Source organism: Muntiacus reevesi, chromosome 14 (genome assembly GCF_963930625.1).
Source record: "Muntiacus reevesi chromosome 14, mMunRee1.1, whole genome shotgun sequence".
NCBI lineage: Eukaryota > Metazoa > Chordata > Mammalia > Artiodactyla > Cervidae > Muntiacus > Muntiacus reevesi.
The window spans coordinates 17,228,466-17,245,416 of NC_089262.1; the positions used below are offsets into that span (position 1 = coordinate 17,228,466).

Genomic DNA, 16,951 nt, shown 5'->3' on the forward strand with positions numbered 1-16,951 from the left:
CCAGGATATTGGGAATGTATTTCCTCTCATCTCTAAAGTAGTCATATAAAGTACTCACTGGTTTGTTCATTTTAAAGATGATAAAATAGAGGCTCAGAGAGGATAAATTACTTTTCTGAAGGCACCACCATTAACACTTTCCACTGTGTCATGCTACTTTTCATATATAAATATAGTTATTGTAAGTCATGATTTGATTGCAGTAGCCCACAATTATGGTATACTGGAATAGTTCATTGAGAATGCGATGACAAAAGAAATGAAAAATTTTAGCATTCATGTATCAGTAAGTTATTCTTATTGAGTGTTCTATCCTTCTACCTTACACACCAATGCTTTCTCTCTTTCATCCACTGAGAATGACCATTTTTAATTTCCCCAAAGAGAATACATTATAAATATGAGTACTAAAATATGTTGAGGCAACATAAAGATTGAGAACTGCAGCTACAGATAAAAGGCTATACACTTAAGCAGTGACCTCACTCCTGGGCATATGCCTAGAGAAAAACCATAATTCAAAAAGATACATGTACCTCAATGTTCATAGCAGCACTGTTTACAGTAGTCAGGGCATGGAAGCAACCTAAATGTTCACTGACAAAGAAATGGATAAAGAAGTGGTACATATATACAGTGCAATATTACTTATCCATAGAAGGGGGGGAAATGGGCCATTTGTAAATCTGAGTGAATCTAGAGCATGCCATACAAAGTAAAGTAAAACATAAAGAGAAAAACAAACATCATATATTAATGCACGAATGTGAAATCTAGAAAAATGGTACAGATAATCTTATCTGCAAAGCAGAAATAGAGACACAGATGTAGGGAACAAATATATTGATAATGAGGGAGAAAGGAGGGTGATGGGAGGAAACGGGAGATGGGGATTGACACATACAGTCCTGATGAAAAGTGAAAATGAAAGTCACTCAGTCGTGTCTGACTCTTTGTGACCCCAAGGTCTATATAGTCCCTGGAATTCTCCAGGTCAGAATACTGGAGTGGGTGCCCTTTTCCTTCTCTAGGGGATCTTCCCAACTCAGGGATCAAACCAGGTCTCCTGTATTGCAGGTCAATTCTTGACCAGCTGGGCCACAAGAGAAGCCCAAGCATCCTGGACTGATATCATGTATAAGATAGGTAAATAATGAGAACATACTCTGTAATACAGGGAACTTTACTTAATGCACTCTGGCGACCTGAATGGGAAGGAAATCCAAAAGAGAGGGGGTATATGCATATGGATGGCTGATATATTTTACTGTACGGCAGAAAGTAAGACAATATTGTAAAGCAACTATACTCCAACAAATATTACTTTTCAAAAAGAAGTATTGAGAAGAGAACAATTAATTTTGAAAATCAAATTGGTTTCCATGAGTCACTCCACTTGCATGGCTCTTAAGTAAACTGAGAAGCCCAAAGCATTAATATTATTGATTTTATTTACATGTGGTTATCAAGTGCCTTAAACAAAGAACTATTCCTTTGGGTCAATCACCCCTATCAACCAGCTACATCTAGCAGTCAATCAAGCAGTCAGCTGGAGAGAGCTGTTCACCAGTGTTTGGAAGGACTGGAGGGATGTAAACAACAAGGAACCATCTTGGCAGGCATACTACTGTCCCCGGATTTGTTTTCAAGAGGTGCTGTCAGAGGGAACTGAGCATTTTGAGTATGTAGGGGCTATGTCAGTAAAACCACAAGTCAAACTAAGAATGATCAGCTAGCAGAGGAAATGCCACCTATAATGCATCATAAACATTTATTCACACAATGAATATATGAATAAGTGATTCAAGAATGTGGAACAAACTTCAGTTGTTGATGATAATTGTGTCTGATGCTGACACACACACACATATATAATATTTCTACTAATTATGCCATAATTTCTAATATGTATAATATTATCAGTAGATAGATAGTAGAGAGCTTTTCAAAACTGTTTGTGCTTTCATTTGCTTTTATTTTAGTTTGCATACAGTTTCTTCACAGCGAAGGATTGGGACCACAAAGCCCTCATGTCTTAACACCAAACTTACTACTGTTTTGGATGAATGCTTCACAAACTAGGGATGACAGTCTCTGATGAGTCTTCTGCAAACACGGGTGTGCCCACAGGAAAGCTTGTCCATCAGTACTTTTTGGTGGATTCCCAGAGCTGTGCATGTATTCCTGTACCTGATCTTTCCCAATAGGAAGGGCTTTTATTATTTTTCTCCCAAGAAAAGTGCATGGGTTTTGTTGAGATGATAGCAGTTTCTTTACAATTCTCATTCTGTGAAACTCTTTGGTTAACATCAGATTGAGAGAAAAAATTACAAAATCCTTTGTAAAGAAAATCAAATGAAATTTTACTGACTAAAGTGGAGCAATCCAGTGAGGGGAAAAAGAAAAAAGTGAAGAAGGAAACAAGCAAGGATCAAGAAATACAAAGAGGACAAATAATGATTGTAGTGAGTAAATTACTATTAGCAGAAATAACTGGTAGTAGATACAGAAGGGGATGAGAAATGTTGCTAAGATAATAAAAGGTCTAAGTCATGCATATTTGGGGAAATATTTCATTAACAAAATGGGAAATGTATATGTTTTAAAAGAAGGCTAACACATATCTGTGTGAGAAAAGGACAATTTCTTCTCTTAAAAATTTTCTGTCTTCTCTTTTCTTCTCTTTTGTATGTGTGTATGTGTCTTGGACTGTAAGGAGATTCAGCTATTCCATCCTAAAGGAAATCATTCATTGGAAGGACTGATGCTGAAGCTGAACCTCCAATACTTTGGTCACCTGATGCAAACAACTGACTCAATGGAAAAGACGCTGATGCTGGGAAAATTTGAAGGCAGGAGGAGAAGGGGACAACAGAGGATGAGATGGCTGGATAGCATCACGGACTTGCTGGACATGAGTTTGAGCAAGCTTCAGGAGTTGGTGATGGACAGGGAAGCCTGGCGTGCTGCAGTCCATGGGGTCACAACGACTCAGACACGACTGAGCGACTGAACTGATTGATTGTGGTCTGCATGCACTCTGTTGTGTCCAACTCTTTGTGACTCCATGAACTGTAGCCCACTAGGCTGCTCTGTCCATTCGATTTCCCAGGCAAGAATACTGGGGTGGGTAGTCATTCCCTTCATCAGAGAATGTTTCCAACCCAGGGATCAACCTACATCTTCTCTTAGAAGAAAACAATCCATACCGTACTGTTACTTGGAGAAGGGGTAAACCTCCTTGTAGGAGTCAGGTGAACAAAAGTGTAAAAAAAAAAAAAAGTCTGTATTTATCTGCATAATTAAAAAATTCCAGTTCTGTGGAACATTCAAAGGTGTTGAGAAGATATAAACAAACAAACAAACAAAATGGCTCAAAGAGTGAAGGGCTTCTTTGAAATAGAATGGCAGCTGAAATTTCCAATGAGACAGATTGATGAAGAATATGGAATATTTATTTTTCTGTTTCAAGTTGGTTTATTTTTCATGAGTCATAATTACCTCCCACACTTCCTCAACCTTCAAAAAATTCTAGTTCCTCCAGGATCCTATGTTAGCAGATTTTGGGTAATGAAGGAGTGGTGATTTTGTTCTCCAGTAGAAGTAGACTGAAGACAGTAGCCTTAAGAGCTAAAATTGGAATTAGGACCTAGAAATCAGAGAAGAGGCTTCTTTCCTGCTACTATTTGAAACTTCAGAAGAATACTGGGGACAGCAGTTTTCTTCCCACCCTGCAGGGGATGGCAGCTTTAGCCATTTATTTAACATTTAAAAGAGAGGCTTACTGAAAAAGGTTGGAAGAATTAGGTACATAAGATCAAAGGAAAAGAAAATGAGAGAAAGGAAAAAAACATAAAAAAAAATGAATATTAAAGACCATAACTTAATTATTCTTTTCTGATCCAGATGTTCAACTTGTCTAAATTCAATAAGTGAAAGAGAAGAACCTTTCGGAAAAATAAAATAATTATGTTAAATTATGGTAATAACATAAAATGAGAGTTACATTAGAAACCCTGGTTATTTTGGAAACCACACTTCATGAATCATATTTCTATAAATACGGTGTTGTCATGTACTTGTCACATGACACGCAAATCATTTGTGCATTTTTGTGCATAGTTGCTCAGCTGTGTCTGATTCTTTGCAACCTCCTGGACTGAAGCCAGCCAGTTTTCTCTGTCCATAGGATTTTCCCAGCAAGCACACCAAAGAAGCTGTCATTTCCTCCTCCAGGGGACCTTCCTGACCCAGGGATCGAGCCTGTGTTTCCTTAAGTTCCTGCGTTGGCAGGTGGATTCTCTACCACTGAGCCACCTGGGAATCCTGCTGGGATTCTTATGGAAGACATAGAGATGAGTCATGGAAATTACCAAGGAGTTTCAGCTTTAGGAATTCATTTTTCTTTTTTTTTTTTCTTTTTTTTTTTTTTTCATTTTACTTTTTATTTTTATTTTTATTTTTTTTTAATATTATTTTATTAGTTGGAGGCCAATCACTTTACAACATTTCAGTGGGTTTTGTCATACATTGATATGAATCAGCCATAGAGTTACACGTATTCCCCTTCCCGATCCCCCCTCCCACCCCCCCCTCCACCCGACTCCTCAGGGTCCTCCCAGTGCACCAGGCCCGAGCACTCGTCTCATGCATCCCACCTGGGCTGGTGATCTGATTCACCATAGATAATATGCATGCTGTTCTTTCGAAACATCCCACCCTCACGTTCTCCCCCAGATAAAGAACATTACAGTATACTAACACATATATACGGAATTTAGATAGATGGTGGTGATAACCCTATATGCAAAACAGAAAAAGAGACACAGAAGTACAGAACAGACTTTTAGACTTAGGAATTCATTTTTCAACTATATAGATGTAAAATGAGTTTTCATTTCTCAGGAATAATTTTCTCCATTATCTTGCAAATCACTAATGCTTTTTTTATGATGATGCCCTCAAAGTCTTGGTCATCTAACAGCAGTTACATACTCATTTCCTGCCGTTCCTTTGAAAAGGATCATAAACTAGAAGGTTACCTGACTGACAGGAATAGAAAAATAAAAATAAAAAGATGTTTATAGAAGACCAAAGATGGGTCAAATGTTAGAAAGTATAATAAAAATGATAATAATTACAAAAAAGTCAAATTTGTAATTTTTTTTAACGAATTACATGATGCTCAGTCATGTCCAACTCTTTGTGACCCCATGGATTATACAGTCCATGGAATTTTCCAGGCCAGAATATTGGAGTGGACAGCCTTTCCCTTCTCCAGGAGGATCTTCCCAACCCAGGGATTGAACCCAGGACTCCCACATTGCAGGCGGATTCTTTACCAGTTAACCACAAAGAAAGTCAAGTATAGTGGAGTGGGTAGCCTATGCCCTCTCCAGTGTATCTCCCCAACCCAGGAATCGAACTGGGGTCTCCTGCATTGCAGGCAGATTCTTTACCAACTGAACTATCAGGGAAGCCCTATAATTACCAAAAAAAAAAAAAAAAAAAAAATCAAATTTCTAATAAAAATAGATCATTTTTCTACCAAACTTTTATAAACTTATAGTTAAAATTAGATAATATATTTCCTCAGTAAAGATATTGGAAACTTATTTCCAAGAATAAGGCACTATGTGGGATCTGGTTTGGAGAACAACAAAAACATGGTCATGTCCACACATTAAAAGAGCTGGCATGATATCATTTATATGTAAAATTTAAAAGCACAAAATTTGTAAAAGACAGGGAGTAAAGCGGTGGTTACTGGGATGGGGGAGCTGAGGGGATAAGAGTGATGATCTTTAAGAGTACAAACTTATTCCAAGTAATAAATAAGCCCTAGAGAATTCAATACCCAGGATACTGAATATAGATACTATAGCACCATATTTATGTAATGTGACAAACATCACTGCATTGCATTCATATTAAAATAGGTAAATGTATCAAAGTGACACAATGTATATCTTTAACTTACACAGTTTTACATCTCAAATTTATTAGATTTATAAAAAGGGAATTCTCAAAGTAGAGGAAAAGTAATACGTGAGCAGAAGTTATATTTTTCATGTTTTATGAGATCTACAAAGACGGAATGTAAAGATCAAAGAAGTTAGTTTTGACTAAAAACTACAGGGAACCAACCAGAATTGGAGGAGTCTGCCTTGGAAGGACTAGCCTGAAGGGAATAATAGTCTCACTCGAAAAAAATGCACATATCATACTTGGCTGAAATACAGAGGTTGATGGTTGATAGATACATAGATAGACAGACAGACAGATGATAGAAATAATATTATCCTAAGGTAGTCTAGATTCCATTTTAATATCTAAGATATTTGATTGGGGGAAATCTTAAGGAAGTCAATGGAATGGTAGTATATTTCTGGGGAATGAACAGCCTCTTAGAATAAATATAAATATATGGATGAAAATTGAATTGCTTGGTGATCGTACTCCACAGATGATGCTTATTTAGGTTCACAGACTAAACAAAACAACTGGAATACTTTCTGTCAACCATCTATTCAATGTTCAAAAATTAATTACCATGGAGCTAATAGGACTCGAGATACCAATATACTAATTTCTGACCTTTTCTGCAACTACTGAGAAGCAGGATACACAGAGTGAAGTACAAAAAAAGATAAAGCTGTGTGATTTTTTTTTTTAAACCAGGAAGGAATGGTATAAAACATGCTATAATTAACCAACACTGATTCCTATCATTTCCTATCATTTACATTTTATAGTTAATGAGATTATTTTTCTCCCTTCCTGGTAATAGCTGGTAAATTTTGTTACAAGAAGTTAATATTTGTGAAAAAAGCATATTCATTTCATTTCTTTGTCGGCTTGTTTAGCTTTATTTAAGTTTAATTTACATACCGTACCGTGAAATTTACTTAAGTGTTCAATTTAAGCCAGTTCAATTATATAGATCCATCTAAGGCTATAACAAACAGTTCAACTGACTAACACAGAACACTAATCTATGACTTTTTTCGTGAGAACTATACAGAAAGCAATTCAACTGAACAGATATTATTAATTTTAGTCATGTCAATAGGGCATGAAGATATCGTTGCTAGTGAGGAGAATTATCAGATATCTATAGTGTCTTTAAAATACTTTGCGACTTCAAGATGATAGTAATTTTTTTTTTCAAATATGCATTCCCAGTGGAGTGTAAAAGAAAACTACCTTTGGTTCCATTCTCTGATCTCATAAATATCAGCAATTAGTATAACTTTTGATATTTAACTTAAGTCAGCATGACAAATTTCCTTTTCCAGTTTAGCACTGGTCCTCACACTGTAAAATGGCTACTCATATACAGAGAACGATGTGCTCTCTGTGGATCATGGATTTTGGATTGAGAGGAATAAAAGTCATCTCGGGGAGCCTGCTCTACACCTCCCTGGGCAGTGCATTGGGCTGTCAAGGTGATTTATCATCCTGCAAAGCACATTTCACAATGATCCAGCTACCAGCGTTGTATGTGCCTGTACATAAAAATAACCTAACCAGAGTGAATACCCTGCCAGCCTTTTGCTCAGCCATCTTTTGCATGTGAATTTACTTGTGTGCTAGTTGCATGATCACAAAATAGCTACTGTACTGCCAGCAATTAGATACGTGCTTAAATCTAGAAGACTGAAAGAGGAACCCCTGGCACATGTATAGAGATATCAAACCTTCCTAGAACCTCCTGGTGGTCTTTTCTTTTTGCCTCACTGACCAGAACCGGGTCACAGAAGCTGAAGGCAGGCTGGGAAATGTAACTTTTTAACTGAGTTATGTCGCTATCCTGAGAAAATCAGGATTCTGATAGGATCAGCAAAATAAGAAATTAATATTGAGTGGACAACCACTTGTGTCTACCATAGTGCATTAACTATTTCTTAAATGCTATATAAGTGGAATTCATGTGTTGTTAAATACCATATAGTCTGCTGAAATTCAGGAACTATTTAGAATTCTTCCCTATAGAAGACAAAGTGGGACAATATTTCTTTCAGTAATTTGATAATATAGCACAGTTTTGAATGAGTATATTATATTTTTCTCTAAGAGAAAAATATTTTCTAGCATTAGGATTGCAAAATAATATTTTGGGGCATTATATACTCAATCATAGCAAAATGATTTGAAAATATATCTAGAATAATTTGTACACGCTTATTATTATATGACTTAGGAATGTTACAAAGGAAAAAAATGATAAAAAATATTATACTGCGGAATAGTCTATGTTCTGTAGATATTGTGAAGCATAATTTAAACATTTTAATTTCTTAGTTATTAATAAATATAGAATATTTCATTGGGAAAAAACTATATTCAAGTATGTTTTCTTATAGATTTTAATTGAGCTTCCCATGTGGCACTAGTGGTAAAGAACCTGCCTGTGAATGCAGGAGACGTAAGTGATGCAGTTCGATCCCTGAGTCAGGAAGATCCCCTGGAGGAGGGCATGGCAACCCATTTCAATATTCCTTCCTGGAGAATCCCATGTACATAGGAGCCTGGAAGGCTACAATCCATAGGGTCACAAAGAGGCAGACAAGACTGAAGCAACCTAGTCAGTGCACATAAAATATTTAAGAGGCTTTACATCTTTTATCCAAGCATACATAATACCTTCCTACAAACATTTTATTTGTTCATTTGTGAAATGAGGTAAATTTGAAGTTAAATATTGAGATTAAATAGGATGAGAATTGTTGATGTATTTAATTACATCATGCAGACTGAAGAATACTTTAAATTGTTTTCAGTTACATCCTAGGAACATTACTGAGGCCCTCCACTAAGTGCTTTATTTTTTAAAAATAGCTGATTGATTTCTGCTATAAGAAGTTAAGAAAAGGTCATTTTTGAGAATCAAATCTATTGTTGGTTAAGACCTATGTGTTAGTGATAATTATTTCACAGAAAGCACACCACTTTGCCTCATCTAGAGATACTATTCTGAGTTGGAACAGTCATATCTAAAGTTAAAAGACTAGGTATTTTGTCTAACTTATTCCTCTTATAATTGTTGTTCAGTCACCTAGTCACGACCGGCTCTTCATGACCTCATGGACTGCAGCACACCAGGCTTCCCCATTCCTTACAATCTCCTGGAGTTTGCCCAAGTTCCTGTCCATTGCATCAGTGATATCATCCAACCATCTCAACCTCTGTCATCCCCTTCTCCTTCTGCCTTCAATCTTTCCCAGCATCATTATCCTTTTCAGTGAGTCAGCTCTTCACAGTAGGTGGCCAGAGTATTGGAGATTCAGCTTCACCATCAGTCCTTCTAATGAATATTCAGGGCTGATTTCCTTTAAGATTGCCTGGTTTGATCTCCTTGCTGTCCTCTCCAGCACCACAATTGGAAAGCATCAATTCTTCAGCTCTCTGCCTTCTTTATGGTCCATCTCTCACAACCGCGCATGACTACTGGAAAGACCATGGCTTTAACTACACAGACCTTTGTCGGCAAAGTGATGCCTTTGTTTTTTAACACACTGTCTAGGTTTGTCATAACCTTCCTGCCAAGAAGCACTCAACTTCTAATTTCAAGGCTGCAGTCACCATCTGCTGTGATTTTAGGGCCCAAGAAGAGGAAGTTTGTCACTGTTTCCACCATTTCCCATTCTACTTGCCATGAAGTAATGGGACCAGATACAATGATCTTACATTTTGTTTTAAACATTTAGTTTTAAGCTGGCTTTTTCACTCCTCCCTTCACCCTCATCAAGAGATTCTTTAGTTTCTCTCCACTTTCTGGCATTAGAGTGGTATCATCTGCATATCTGAGGTTGTCGATATTTTTCCTGGCCACCTTGATTTGAACTTATAACTCATCCAGCCTGGTGTTTCACATTATGTGTTCTGCGTATAAGTTAAATAAACAGGGTGGCGATAAATAGGCATGTCATACTTCTTTCTCAATCCTGAACCACTCACTTTTTCCATACATGGTTCTAACTGTTCCTTCTTGACCGGCATACTGGTTTCTCAGAAGACAGGTAAAATAGAATGGTACTCCCATCTCTTGAAGAGTTTTCCACAGTTTGTTGTGACCCACACAGTCAAGGGCTTTTTAGCACAGTTAATGACACAGAGGTAGATGTTTTGTTTTGGTTTGTTTTGGAATTCCCTTGTTTTCTCTATGATACAGCAAAAGCTGGCAATTTGATCTTTGATTCCTCTGCCTTTTCTAAACCCAGCTCGAAGATCTGAAAATTCTCAGTTCACACAATGCTGAAGCCTAGCATACAGGATTTTGAGCATAAATTTACTAGCATGGGAGATGAGTGCAACTGTCCGGTGGTTTGAATATTTTTTAATAATGCCCTTCTTGGCAATTGAGATAAAGATTGACCTTTTTCAGTCCTGTGACCACTGCTGGGTCTTCCAAATTTGTTGTCATATTGAGTGAAGCACTTTGATAGTATCATCTTTTAAGAATTTGAATAGCTCTGCTGGAATCCCATTGCCTCCACTAGCTTTTCTGGCAGCAGTTCTTCCTAAGGCCCACCTGACTTCACACTCCAGAATGTCTGGCTCTGGGTGATTAACCACACAATCCCGATTATTTGGGTCATTAAGATCCTTTTTGTACTTATTCTTTCCATCTTTTGTGTTCTTTCCATCTTTTGTGTTCTTTCCATCTCATCTTGAGCCCTTCTGCTACTATTAGGTCTTTACCACTTCTGTCCTGTACTGTGCAGATCTTTGGATGAAACTTTCCTTTGATATTTCCAATTTTCTTGAAGAGATTTCTATCCTGTTCTGAGAGGTCTTTCCCCTTCTGCTGTTTTTCTCTAATTCTTTGCATAGCTAAAAGACTAGTTATTTTGCCTAACTCATTTCTCTTTAAATTATCATTCCGCATTTTCTAAAAGTACATTTCTTCTATTAATAATATTCATAGAAATAACTTCCTTTGAAATTTGGGAAAGAAATTTAAAGACATGAAATTTAATAGTGGAACACTCACTTTTCAGAATTTTGTATAGTTATTTGGAGTAAAAAAAAAAATCTTCCTCATGAAATCATTTTTTTCTGTTTTAGATAAGACTAAAATTCATTACAGTAAGCTATGTAGTAATTTTGGAAAATCTTCTCAATATTAAAGATAGCAAAATGACAGAACTTTACCGAGTAATGACACTTTTCCAGTGTCTGGATTAACTGAGAGCATTGCATTACTTTCCTCGCTGGAATAGGCATTATCATTATCGGCATATAGATATAAGTAAATGGGAGCATAAAATTTAAGTAGACTGATCAATTTACTATGATACTAAGTATATCCTAGGATTTGACCAGGAAGTATCTCCAAGAAATTTGGGAATAAACTTTGATATTTTGGAAAACAAATAAATATGTGTTACTTCTCAATAAAAACTAAACTATAAGATAATTATTTTATTTTTTCATAGAAAGGCCAATTACATCTTTTTTTTTTTTTTTTGAGCATACTGCGTGACATGTGAGATCTCAGTTACCTGACCAGGGAACGAACTTGCATTCCCTGCATTGGAAGCACAGAGTCTTAACTACTGGAAAGCCAGTATGTCCCTTTTCCTTTATTAAATTTACAATAATGCCTTTTAAAAATAAATGATGATATTATTTGTGCCTTCAGAACCAATAGCCATCACTAGGTGTAGTAGTGCATTTTATTTGATGTCAACTGCTTTGTTCTCTGTGGAATGAATGTCATTAATTCAGAAAGGTTTGACTGACAAGAGATTTGAAACCCAATGTCTGTCCTTTTTTAATATCATATCACAGAAACGTTCAAGTACAAAAATAAGCTAGAAGTGTTGAAAAAAATCTAGTATGCTCTATGTATATAATTAAAAGGTAGTCTTTCCAGTCTTTCTACTGCATACCTGAAAAATTAGAAGTAGCATTTATCAACAGCAATGTTTAAAGTAACTATATTTTCTAATTAAATATTCATTATAATAAGAAAAAAATAAATATTGAATGAAAATGATTCACAATTTAAAGTATAACTGAACTATATTATACTGCATAAATGTCTCAATAGTCTTTATTTTAGGTGTGTGGTGAAAAACCACTGTAAATACCATTTATGCAGACTCCATCGTTAACAATCACTGATTTATGGTTCATGTTAATAGTCAAAAGAGCTGATAGTCACCATTGCTAGCACTGTAAGCAACTGTGGATAAAACTTAAATTGGATTTTATAAACTACATATCCCTGTTTTCCCTGATTTCAGATTTTAATCCAGGTTTTCATGTTTCCTAAATTGACCATAAGGAAGATTCAACACATTTCTCGGTGAACAGGCACAGACATAATTTAATATATATGTACCAGCTTTTAAAAAAAGCAAGAAATAATTCATAAGTTGTTGACTATGAAACAGCTGGTGGAAAAAATCAAGTGACTACTAACACTATGACTATTTAGAGATGTTCATTCTCAATTAAAAACCTCATATCTGCCCTTTGTGAATCCTTCATTCTAAGACCCCAGAAAGAGATGTGGTAGATTCTTGGTTTTGTCTTTGATCTAAGTCAAGGGAACTAAACTTTTTGGAGCAACTCAATTACCAAGCTTCTGCGACGACCACCTGACATAAATTTCATACTTTGTGAAAATGTAAAGAATCTTTGAACATATTGATTTATTTTTAATGTAGTTGGCATTACATTAACTTGAATAGGAATGATATTTGAGTTGTGTTAATAAACAAGTCACAGTCACAGTCAGACCAGGAACTGACTGTGGCACAGACCAAGAACTCCTTATTGCCAAATTCAGACTTAAATTGAAGAAAGTAGGGAAAACCACTAGACCATTTAGGTATGAACTAAATCAAATCCATTACCATTATACAGTGTAAATGAAAAATAGATTCCAGGGATTAGATCTGATAGACATAGTGCCTGAAAAACTGGAAGGAGGTTACTGACACTGTAAAGGAGGTAGGGATCAAGACAGTCTCCCAAAGAAAAGAAATGCAAAAAGGCAAAACAGATGTCTGAGGAGGTCTTGCAAATAGATGTGAATAGAAGAGAAGTGAAAGGCAAAGGAGAAAAGCAAAGATATACCCATTTGAATGCAAAGTTCCAAAGAATAGCAAGGTTTGATTAAAAAAGTCTTCCTCAGTGATCAATGCAAAGAAACAGAGGAAAACAATAGAATTGGAAAGTCTAGAGATCTCTAAAGAAAATGAGAGATACCAAGGGAATATTTTATGCAAAGGTGGGCACAATAAAGGACAGAAATGGTATGAACCTAGCAGAAGCAGAAGATAGTAAGAGGTGGCAGCAATACACAGACGGACTAAATAAAAAGATTCTTCACCACCCAGATAATCACGATGGTGTGATCACTCACCTAGAGCCAGACATCCTGGAATGAGAAGTCAAGTGGGCCTTAGAAAGCATCACTATGAACAAAGCTAGTGGAGGTGATGGAATTCCAGTTGAGCTATTTCAAATCCTAAAAGATGAAGCTGTGAAAGTGCTGCACTCAATATGCCAGAAAATTTGGAAAACTCAGCAGTGGTCACAGGACTGGAAAAGGTCAGTTTTCATTCCAATCCCTAAGAAAGGCAATGCCAAAGAATGCTCAAACTACCACACGATGGCATTCTTCTCACACAGTAGTAAAGTAATGCTCAAAGTTCTGCAAGTCAGACTTCAACAGTATGTGAACTGTGAACTTCCAGATGTTTAAGCTGGAATTAGAAACGGCAGAGGAACCAGAGATCAAATTGCCAACATCCTCTGGATCATCAAAAAAACAAGAGAGTTCCAGAAAAACATCTATTTCTGCTTTATTGACTATGCCAAAGTCTTTGACTGTGTGGATCACAACAAACTGTGAAAATTCTTCAAGAGATGGGAATACAAGACCACCTGACCTGCTTCCTGAGAAATCTGTATGCAGGTCAGGAAGCAACAGTTAGAACTGAACATGGAACAACAGACTGGTTCCAAATAGGGAAAGGAGTATGTCAAAGCTGTATATTGTCACCATGCTTATTTAACTTATATGCAGAGTACATCATGAGAAACGATGAGCTAGATGAAGTGGAATCAAGAGTGCTGGGGGAAATATCAATAACTTCAGATATGCAGATAATATCACCCTTATGGCAGAATGTTGAGAAATGCTAAAGAGCCTCTTGATGAAAATGAAAGAGGAGAGTGAAAAAGTTGTCTTAAAACTCAACATTCAAAAAACTGAGATCATGGCACCTTGTCCCATCACTTCATGGCAAGTAGATTGGGAAACAGTGGAAACAGTGACAGGCTTTATTTTTTTCTGGGGCTCCAAAATCACTGCAGATGGTGACTGCAGCTTGGAAGAAAAGTTATGACCAATCTAGACAGCATATTAAAAAGCAGAGACATTACTTTGTCAACAAAGGTCCATTTAGTAAAAACTATGGTTTTTCCAGTAGCCATGTGTGGATGTGAGAGATGGACTATAAAGAATGCTGAGCACCGAAGAATTGATACCTTTGAACTGTGGTGTTGGAGAAGACTCTTGAGAGTCCCTTGGACTGCAAGGAGATGCAAGCAGTCCATCCTAAAGGAGATCAGTCCTGAATATTCATTGGAAGGATTGATGCTGAAGCTGAAACTCCAAAACTTTGGCCACCTGATGTGAAGAACTGACTCATTTGAAAAGAAGCTGATTCTGGGAACAACTGAAGGCAGAAGGAGAAGGGGACAACAGGGAATGAGATGGTTGGATGGCATCACTGACTCAATGGACATGAGTTTGAGAAAACTCCGGGAGTTGGCAATGGACAGGGAGACCTGGCGTGCTGCAGTCCATGTGGTTGCAAAGAGGCGGATATAACTGAGCAACTGAACTGAGCTGAACTGAATAAACAAGCACTAGCCAAAATTTCTCTTGACTTTAGTTCTCTGAGGACTTAATATGGCTTTCTTACTCAGCTGCCTTCTTCATAATACTCAGTTTAGGATTAGTAGTTTTCATAAGCATTAAAACAGTTCCTGGTGTAATAACTCTAAAAATTTTCTTTGCTAAATTAAAATGAAAATGTTTAAGTAGAATGCTTCCCTTGTAGTTCAGTCAGTAAAGAATCTGCCTGCAATGCAGTCGACCTGGGTTCAACTCCTGGGCTGGGAAGATCCCCTGGAGAAGGAAATGGCAACCCACTCCAGTATTCTTGCCTGGAGAATCCCACGGACAAAGGAGCCTGGCAGGCTGCAGTCCATGGGGTTGCAAGAGTCTGACACAACTTAGTGACTATACCACCACCACCCTCATAAATGGGGCTTTTCCGGTGGCTCATCAATAAAGAATCCTCCTGAAATGCAGGAGACGTGGGTTCAATATCTGGGTTGGGAAGATCCTTTGGAGAAGGAAATGGCTACCCACTTCAGTATTGTTTCCTGGGAAATCCCATGGACAGAGGAGCCTAGCAGGCTACAGTCCATGGGGTGGCAAAGAGTCAGACTTGGTTTAGCACTGAAAAAGCAACATCTTCATAAAGCCTACCCTAACACAATTTCTACATATTTGGAGAAGGAAATGGCAACCCACTCCAGTGTTGTTGCCTAAAGAATCCTGGGGACAGAGGAGCCTGGTGGGTACACAGGGTTGCACAGAGTCAGACATTACTAAAGCGACTTAGCAGCAGCAGCAGCTACATATATGTGGGCAGAAATATTTTATGTTTTTTACAATTCATTGTCATCTCAGTTAATTTTTCAGTTTTCTGATCTTTCAAACAGTAGTTAATGTTAAATCAATCATTAAGAAGTATTCTCCTGTTGTTGTTCCACATTAAGCAAGCATTATGAAATAACAAAAACAAAACTTATTTGAAGCAATAAATTATTCACAGGATTTATGTTTCATCATATTGATTAACGAGATTCCAGTAGAAAACAATGCATACCTTATTAAACAAATCATGTATAGTATAATAATTCAAGAGCCACGAATCTTAACCATAAGCACTCACAGCTTTATTTGAATACAAAAGTTCTGCTGCATTATAATTAGTCTTCTTTGAAAGGACTAGAAATGTCGCTCAGTCGTGTCTGACTCTGTGACCCCATGGACTACATAGTCCAAGGAATTCTCCAGGCCAGAATATCGGTATGGGTAAGCCTTTCCCTTCTCCAGGGAATCTTCCCAACCCAGGGATCCAACTCAGGTCTCCCTCATTGCAGGCAGATTGCTTACCTGCTGAGTTACCAGGGAAGCCGATATACCTTTTAACACAATGGAAATAAGACAATCCAAAGTCCTGATCTTAACCATAAGCACTCACAACTCTATTTGAATACAAAAGTTCAGCTGCATTATAATTATTCTTCTTCAAATGGACTAACCTGAAATGTCATAGCCATGCCAAATGAGAAGATAGAATTAAAGTATTACTATTAAACTACATTTTAAAGTAACTACTCATCCAATTTTCTTATGTAACATCTCATTTATAACAACTGATTCCTTACTTTTAAGTATGTTTGTATGTGTTTTATTCCAGTTATTTAAGGCACAATTTCCACTAAATTCATTAGTTCTGAGGATGTTTAATTGCATTATAATAGATCTCTTAAGCTTAAATTACCAAAACGTCTTAGCTTTGAAGAGAACACTCAGCATTTTGTTTTATAATCCCTCTTAGCACTTTGTACAGACAACCAGTGCAAGAGATTTGCATATTTAAACAATCTTGATAGCAGAAGACATATCCATAGACTTCCCTGATGCTTCAACCAATACAATATTGAAATTAAAACATATCAATATGGAGGCATACATTTCATTCAATAAAACATTTTGCTTAAATAAAAGAGCAAAAATTATAGGAGCAAAGATTATTTCAATAGAGCAGAACCTTAATAACAGCCTATTTATATTTCAGATAATCATTTTTGTTTCCTGAGGACTTAATTAATCCATAATAAATAT

At 36.7% G+C, this 16,951-nt stretch overlaps 1 protein-coding gene across 1 annotated transcript in view; it reads right to left on the minus strand.

Annotated features, from left to right (window-relative positions):
* The window catches only part of CDH18 (cadherin 18), a 376,876-nt gene that overhangs the window by 234,682 nt on the left and 125,243 nt on the right, over window positions 1–16,951 (minus strand). The gene's annotated exons all lie outside the window — the stretch shown is intronic.